The sequence below is a fragment of the Colossoma macropomum genome, unplaced genomic scaffold, assembly GCF_904425465.1.
Source record: "Colossoma macropomum unplaced genomic scaffold, Colossoma_macropomum, whole genome shotgun sequence".
Lineage (NCBI taxonomy): Eukaryota > Metazoa > Chordata > Actinopteri > Characiformes > Serrasalmidae > Colossoma > Colossoma macropomum.
The window spans coordinates 38,941,685-38,950,616 of record NW_023494791.1 but is presented as its reverse complement, the minus strand read 5'-3'; the positions used below and the strand labels follow the sequence as shown (position 1 = coordinate 38,950,616).

At 38.4% G+C, this 8,932-nt stretch overlaps 1 protein-coding gene across 11 annotated transcripts in view; it reads left to right on the top strand.

Moving 5' to 3' along the window:
• The first annotated feature begins 3,979 nt into the window (after positions 1-3,979).
• The window catches only part of lrrfip2 (leucine rich repeat (in FLII) interacting protein 2), a 50,957-nt gene continuing 46,004 nt past the window's right edge, over positions 3,980-8,932 (top strand). For 4 of the 11 annotated variants that reach the window (XM_036575043.1, XM_036575042.1, XM_036575041.1 and 1 more), the window contains exon 1: positions 3,981-4,456. The gene's annotated coding sequence lies outside the window, so the exon portion shown is untranslated. Of the gene's footprint in view, positions 4,457-8,932 lie in introns of all 11 variants that reach the window. The other 7 variants (XM_036575040.1, XM_036575039.1, XM_036575047.1 and 4 more) reach the window with 6 other exon arrangements.

Below are 8,932 nucleotides of genomic sequence, written 5' to 3'. Positions count from 1 at the left end.
ACAAAAGTCTGGGACGCTGTAAAATAATACTTTCTTTGTTAAAAGATAAATAACATTGAATGACTTATGAAACAAATTCGAATAATTATTATTAAAAATAACTGGACGATTTTTTTTATTTTGAAGAGAACTTGTCCTGAGCAGGACATTCAAAGAAAATGACAAATAATAAATTACACCTTGTCAAAAGGGAGTTTAAATAAAAAAAAAATCAAGAATGAATATTCGAAATAAAATTCATTTTTGAGGCTAGTTTGTAGAATTCCATCCATTAGTCTACAACCTGTGGAGTCGCTATGTGGGCCTTTACACAAAATGAAAGCCAGAGGGGAAACTGAAAATTGTGCCTTTTCAACATGGGGGTCAAAACCCAAACTGCAAGACATTACAAAGTGAATAAGAAAAAGCTTTTGAACTTACTTTACACTTGAGTTAGAGGTAAAAGGTCTGAAGGTTGGCATGGTTGCACTGTAAATACAGCAATGCCAAGCAAGTAGTTTCTTTAAACATACCAGTGTCAGTAGCCTGTACGGATCATTTTACTGAATTGGTTCAAACTTCACTTTAGACTAAGTAATCATTTTTTGTGATTTAATGAAAAATATTGTGATTTTATCTGTGTACAGCTGTTTGAAACTTTGTTTGCAAGTCCTTTAGTTTTTGACAAAATGGAATGTTCTATAATTTATTTTAATAAACATAATTAAGGCATATGGCCATTCAGACCAAAAGCATTTTTTTTGTCTAAAGTCTAAGTCAGTTAAAAGTCTGAAATGGGTTTGAAACAAATGACTCAATCAATGTGGTAGAATGATCTATACGTTTTTATAATAGGCTATTTAACATTTAGATGACATTATCTAATTTGTATTTTCATGAAGTCGTTTGCTGATGGGGGCCCTGGGTGGCTGCCTGCCTTTGCTCCAGAGTCCAGTGATGGCATGTTTTACACCACACCAGCCGACGCTTGGCATTGTGCATAGTGATCTGAGGCTTGTGTGCAGCTGCTCATCAATGGAAACCCATTTCATGAGGATCTCAATGCACATCTCTTGTGCTGATGTTGCTTCCAGTTTCGAACCCTGTAGTGAGTGATGCAACACTGGATATGCGTTTCAGCACTCAGCAGCCCTGCTCTGTGAGTTAGTTGTTTTTGCCCCTAGAGCCTTCAATTTCACAATAGTAGCACTTACAGTTGACTGGGGCAGATCTAGCAGGGCAGAAATTTCATGAGTTTGCTCATGGCAAAGGTGGTAATCTATGACACATTTACAGTGACTGAGCTCTTCAGTATGACCCATTCTGCTAGTGTCTGTGTATGGAGATTGCCATGTGTTTGATTTTATACACCTATTAGCAATGGGTGTGGCTGAAATACCTGAACCTAATAATTGGGAGGGGCATCTACATACTTTTGGCTATGTAGCATATATTCTAGTTAGCATATGTCTTTGTTTACAAGCAGTGATGGTTATACATATAACACATAGTTTATAAACCTAATCCACAGAGATTGAACAACACACAATGTTCTTTGGAATATTGTAAGGATAAATGTAGTAACTCATGATCCAGTGTGCCTGCTGTGAACAAGGTTTGGGTCTATGCATTAGTCTGTGTATGAAACCATACACTTTTGTTTTCTCTTCAGAACATTGGGCTTCATTCATCAACTGTTTTTAAGAAGAAATTTATTCTTAAAACCCACTTACACAGTTTTTATGAATATTCTGACATTCACTAATGTTTTCTTGTTTGGGGAATGTGAACAATTCTGCAGTTAAGGAACACGTCACAAATCTGACGTAGATTTTTTTTTTGACCTTTCTCAAGAAGACATTTAAGAAAAAAATACGAAAATACTGGTGAATGAGGCCAATTGTCTTTAAAGTGTGATGTTATTTTAATGTGAATAGTTGTTTGAACTTTTCATTCTCCAAATTTCATAGCAACACATAAAATGTTAGGGCCTGTCCCAGAAGACGCCCTAATCCCTCGGTCCTCCTCAAAGGAAGACCTCAGGGCCACTAGGATTAAAAGCATGCATTTTAAGTCTTGGCTGAATGTCTTTTTCTCCATGTTGGTCACACAGCTGTAAACAAAACCCTCCTCACTGATTGGTCCTTGCTTGTATCTCAAGGAATACTGGGTAAGAAGCTGTTGCTGAGCCTGTGTGTGTTCCTTGCCAAAGTTGTGTGCAAATGCACCAAACTCAAGGGCCGGCTTCCCAGAAATGGATTAAAACTAGTCTCTGCCTAAATTGCAGTGCCGTTGGTGAATCTCCTTTGATTTTTTTTTTATTCTAGGATTAGGGTTAATCAGGGTCTGGGAAACTGGCCCTGAGTGATTTAGCGAACCATTTCATGTAATAACTTTCTGTGAAGGAGCTTGTACGGCATTAAGCACTTTAGACGTCTGGTTCCTATCAGCACCACTGTAAAACAATTCTGACTCAATTAGTTTTCTTATGAATGGTATTTCACGTAAACTCACTCTGAATGACTTTGTTTACATATTAATGATTGCAATATGGAAATTGAAATATGGATAGAATTTCTTTTTGAATTCATGAACTGAAATCTTTTGGCTCTTCAGCATTTTCAAATAAAAGCTGTATGTTATGTTTCATTTTGTGCCAAAAGATTAAAATAAATGAATAACACAAATAAAACATTAGGTTTTTTTGTGTTGCAAAAAAGTGTTGCAAATACAAATGATAAGAATGAAATCAGTTTTAATTTTTCAATTTTGTGTATCCAGCTTTCATTTTTTTTCTGTTCCTAGCTAACCTAGCTAGCTTCTAAAGGGAAAGTCTATTGATTTTTCAAAAATTCTAGGTAAATAAATAGTTGAGACATAAACAAAGTCATTCAGAGTGGTTTGATGTGAAAATTATCCCTTCTAGAGAACGTAAATGTATTGCAATCCATTTATGGTGGAGGGGTACATGCAAGGTGTGGTAAGGCAAAATAGTCCACAGTGAAAACTTATTTTTTCAGATTTATGACTATTTTACCATCATCAACATTTCATATAAAAACTCAGAAGACAGGCGTCTCACTAGCAGTTTTGGATAGTAAACAAACCACCACTGTAAAGAAATCTGAGTCTGTTTCTCCACAATGAACCACTTTACACCAAACCACTCTAATTGACTTTGTTTACACATCAAGGACAGAAATATTCAGAAAATTGTAAAAATTGGAGGAATTCTCCTTTAAGTGAACACTGCTAGCCTAGCCCAGTGAGTGTGACTAAGGCCGGAAGACCTGTCACTCCAAAATCAGTTGAACAATAGACACCTGAGGTGAACGTCTTCTTCTAAGACCCACACCCACTTGTAAAAATGTGTTAAAAGCAAAAAATCCTGCTTTGAGAAATTCTCAAACTTTTGCATACAACTTTATTTACACAACAAACAAACAAAAAATCTCTATAATGTAAAACATCAAATATTATTGTTGTTTTTTTTTTTTTTTTTTTAACTGTTTTCAATTTAATACAGGTCAAACAAAATTATTAATCACTGCTTTCTGTTTTTATTAGCATTTCCGTCCCTGTTATATTATTAACCTCCTGTCCCAACTTTTTTGGAACCGAGGTTTGTAATGATTTGCATTTAAAAAATAATAATTATTATTTTGCTTGTGTTTTTTTTTTATTATTTAAAACATTTGATAATAAATTGCCTCCGTAACATTTTCCACAGTCCAAAGAGGCCATCTGAATACAAGACCACACACACACACACGTTTTAGTAGTGTTAACCTCAGTGTCCAACAGGCAATCTTTCAGCTCTTTTAGTTTTTCCAAAAAAAAAAGTAATTTATGGCGAAACCAGCACATGCTAAAGTGAGGACCATCAAACTGTCTTCACTTGTGCCAAACTGTCATGTCGTCCTATTACCGAGAGGACATGTGGTCCTCACAGTGATAGCAAGACAAGCGCGCACATACACACATCCATCTATCCATACACACACACTTCCGGGACAGGCAGAGTATCTTTCCCTGCCATCTGAGCGGAGACAGGGCGAGGAAGAAGGAAGGAGGGAGCCTCTCCTGCACAGACATGTTCAGCAGTGAGGAGTCCAAGTGAAAACGTCCTTCTCCAGAGCGCAGTTCAGAGAGTGGAGCTCAGCGCCCTGAAGACTTCAGCGCCGGAAAGAAAGCAGGAGTTTCTTTTGGAAGTGTGACGTGACGGGCAGTGTCAGTTTCTGCTGTCCCGCACACACTGACAGACACACCGCACCACACCACACACACTCTGCCGTTGGAGCGATTAGGCCAGTATCGCCAGCTAGCCAGCTCGCTAGCTGTTTTAACCAGCGCTAGCCTGAAGCGTCCTGGCCGCGGCGGTCGGTCTTTTTGTGGGATTTGAGGTGACATTGCGCTTTTCGGCTTTCCAGGACAACCCTGGACCAGACCGTGTGATTCAGGCGGAGTGCGAAAGGAGGTAAAACTGCTAAAACCGCTACTTTCAAACACAAAAGTTACTTCACGTCCTCGAAGCGGACGGCTTCTTTTTCGCCAGCTTCTTGTTCGAATTTTCCCGTTCCACCTTAAATGGTGCAGCAGTTCCATTGTGGCGCCTGAGGCGCCACAATGGAACTGCTGCACCATTTAAGGTGGAACGGGAGAGTTCGAACGAGAAGAAGCCGAACTTCAGCCTCGTTCAAAGTGGACGGTAATGGATTTGAGACTGTATGGAAAACCAAGCTGTTTTTTTTTGTTAACGTACTTTATATCCTTCCTTAGCCTTAGCTTAGCCAGCTAGCTATTTTTCTATTCCAGCTGCGGTTCCAGCTAGGTTAGCTAACCTAACTACACAGAGGCTAATAATAGTTACAAACATCACTGAGTGACAAGCTGAATAGTCGCGTTTGTTGTATAGTTATTTTTGTCCGACTTGGGTCATTTAGACAGCTCGTTTGGGTTTCGTTGGGCCGGTTGGTTGGGGAAGTTCTTCCCTAGTTTCAGTGTAGCTGATTGGTTTTCCAAACGGGTCCCAGTCAAGCTTCAGAAATGCTAACGGGCTATATTTAGCCAGCCCTTCGCGCATAGCTAATGTTAGCCACTTGCGTGTGATATGACAGTGTGAAGTCTTTGTGAAGCGCTCCCGTAAGTAAAAAAGACAACATATCATTATGCAGCCGATTAAATGAAGCACCTAGTAGAGCAGATCCATCAGGACTTTCACCTAAAAGTAACGTTATAGGTCTTTAACCTCAGGCGATAAAGCCCCACCTGGATTTTATACACCCATTAATGCTTTATCTGCTTATATGAAAGTGTTTCCACACAGCCATGGTAACATGTAGCACAGTAATCATAGCAGAGGCGATGTTTTATGGCGATGAAAACTGGGTTAATTTAAAGGATCTTATGGCTTGGCGAAATAGCACGAGGCTATGTTCGGCATGTTGTTGCATTAAAGGGGAGCTCCACCTATTTTTCGAAATTTGTGCCTGACTAAATGTTTAAGATGTAAAGCCATTCAGAGTGAGTTGATGTTAAATGATCTGTTTTAGAGAGACTTAGCTAGCTACCGAGTCACAGTTGTTGACGGTGGTGGTGATAGGAACCAGACGTCTGAAGTGTTCAATGCCTCTGAAAGCTGCCTTTTTATTCAGTGAAATAGGTATGAATGTTTTGTCTGATGCCTGATACATTTTATACACGTTTTATGATAGTTTTGGCCTAAAACGTATTTTTTTCGACTTACATTGATGGTAGACTTACACCGAGGGCGTTGTAAGGCAAAATGGTCCCCAAAGAAGACTTTTTTTTTCAGATTTACCACTATTTTACCATCATCAGCACTACATGTAAAAACTCAGAAGACGCCACGTTAAAGAAATTAGTTGGTACGTTTCTCTATAATGCGCAGTTTAACGTCAAACCACTCTGAACTATGGACTATGCAGAATTTTTTTTTAAATGGATGACGTTCCCCTTTAATTTAAAGTGTTGTTTGTCTTGTAAATGACTCTTAGCCTCTGATGCTTCAGCGCATTGTTCTTTTAAATAATATTTCAGGCCCTTATGCTCATCATTAGGACTATTCATAGCAGGTTTCACATATGACAGCATTGCTGATTGGGTTGGGCTGGTTTTGGAAAAGGAAACAGATGTGGAACTAAGTACAACTGTTGTCATCTTTGTTTTTTTGTCTCATAACGCTCGCCTTGGCGGCTGGCCCCGGCGAATGCCACACAGTTGATCAGTTCATGTACATATAGCAGACCCTCTCATCTAGAGAGGCAGATGCCAGTTGCGAGCACAGCCCCCATTCACTGAAGTGCTTCCAGAGCACAGTTGTATCAGCAGTACATTATGAGCTGTGATGGACCTCTTGTTTCATAGCCAGGTTTTCTGACCACTAACCTTCCTTCTCAGGGTGGTGTCTGAGTACTGCAGGGCTTCGTAGTACTAGAATTCAGCGGTAGTGAAAGCAGCGCTGCAAAAAATGAATGTGATTCATGTGATTTAGTCGACTAATAATCGATTAATCAGCTTAAATGAGGTCTGTAAATGCGAAGAGCTGTAACAATGAACTGGTTGGCAATGTTTTGACAAACTGGGGTCCTTTTCACCAATGGCTAAATTACCACCACAGAAAAAAAAGCATAGTGATTTATTTAAGCCTGCCCATAATTTTGACCTATGGTAAGCAATGAGCAGTAGCTTAAAATAAGTGATATAATAATTAGTATGTGGGTAAACCACATCGCTCTTCAGGCTGCAGCATCATTTAACTGGTTTAACATTTTAACATGATGGTTCTTTAGAAAAGCTCTGTGTGAATACCATGTTTTCAGAATGAATCGTTTTTAAGCTAATTAACCAGTTGTACGTAGTTAGCCTGCTAATATACATAACACTGTGACAGGATGAGCTGCAGAGTTTATTGGTTTTTAAAGTCACCATTAAATACTTCAGATTAACAGAAACTGATACAGCTTGAAATATTCCAGTGACTGTTTTCTAACATGATGAGCTTTAGTGATGATTGAAAGGGGAACCTTAGCTCATTCTGATCACTCTGGTCATTTACAGTAAGAACTGAGTGTCCTTAGCAGTAGTTTGGTTTGTCAAAATACCAACATTGAGGCAAAGTTACTTTACTGACCATTCAGCTGCAGCTTCAGAATCCACACCACCATGAATCAGACATATGTTGTATGTAACTTAGATGTGGGTGGTATGGCAAAATATAATATCGCAAAACTTTAAGATATTTTCATAATACATAATATGTTGACATTTATTTTTTCAGACGTCGCATTAGTTGGAACAGAGAAAAAATAACCAGCAGTGCTACATAAAAATAATATAAAATATTGTAAATACAGTGATTTATATTCAGTATTTCACATACTGTGCTGTACTAAATCCAGTTAAACAGGACTATTTTTTCTCTCTTTATAATGAAACATGCAGTTGGTCAGTCCCTGATGTGACGACTTCATCCTTCACAAGTATCAAACTTTGGTCGTTTAGTCAGAGACCTGCTATATCAGTGGACTTTGTAGGTGTACAGTTACTGACTGTAGTCCATCTGTTGCTACATAATTTAACCCCATTCGTCAGTGTAAATGGACCACCATAGGACCACGACTGACCACTTGTATATCATGTGGCTGATGGACCATTCTCAGCAATGCAGTGATAACTGACATGATACTGACATGCGCTGGTACAAGTGTATCAGGCAAAAATGTCAATACGTTTCAGTAATTTTTATTCCTGTTTGTCAGTTAAAGCCACATTGAGAAATGGTAGAACCACAAAGTGGCAGCTCAGAGTTTTAAAGCACAAAAAAGAAGGAATCTAGGACATGTTCCCCTACTTAAATGTGTATATATAGCACTGAAGGCAAGAGCCAAGAGACTGACATAATTTTGCCAAAAGAGCAGTTTCTTATTGGTTTGTTTCTAGAACATTGGAATAAATTATACTTTATAAAGGAAAAATTTCAGTGCAGTTTTACAGTACTGTGAAAAAGTCTCTGGACATCTGAGAAAATAGTATAAAGCTATTTCTCTGGGTAGTAACATTTATTTGTTACCTAAAAATTACTAACAGTGCAATAAATAGAACTAAAGAGTACATTGTAATTCTATGTCTTTTGAGTGTCCTCTCTTCGAGGAAGTCAAGTGTTTACAGTTTACATCCAGTACCTGGGTTACCTGATTAGTCCGTCATTAAATTGAATGTGCTGCTGATGGAATTTAACAGATCCTTGCAATAGCATGGAAACCAGTGACCCAAACTGGTGTTCTTCTAATTTTATTCATCTAACCAAGAACTTTTTTAAAACCTTTTTTTTTTTTTCAAAAAATCTTGTTGCATTTTTATGGTATTAGGGATGCACAGTGGTATCAGAAAAGATATTGGCAAATATTTGCTTAAAAAATTATCGATAATGTACAGATTTGACTGATACTTCAAAATTATTTTTGTTTGCTGTATTTATTGAACTTGGGATGGAAAGCCTCGATGATTTAGACTGAGTACAAGGTCTGAAGCAGAGCTCTGTGCATCATGGTGCTGGTGTTGCTAAAAACACAGGAATGACTTTGACCACCTGGCAAATGTTTTCCCCACCCTGTCCCTTTTTGTGGGGGTGGGCTTCTTCCAAAATTATATCAGCAATTCACTCCTTTAGCTTATCTTCATTACTGTTTCTCTTATTACCTTGTCATTTGTTTCTTCATGCTTTGATCAGTTAATTTGATGAAGTGTGATTGATGAATGTGTTCAATATGCGTTGAAGGCACTTCTGTAGAAGTGCTCCCGCTGCTAGCCAGTTAGGGCAGGCCTGAGCATGATAACTATTGCCCAGTTAATCTGAAAACCTTATTTGAAAACACACATGCGCCTCTTTTCGTCCTAAACATTCTATACGGACACAGTCGAGTAGCTGTGT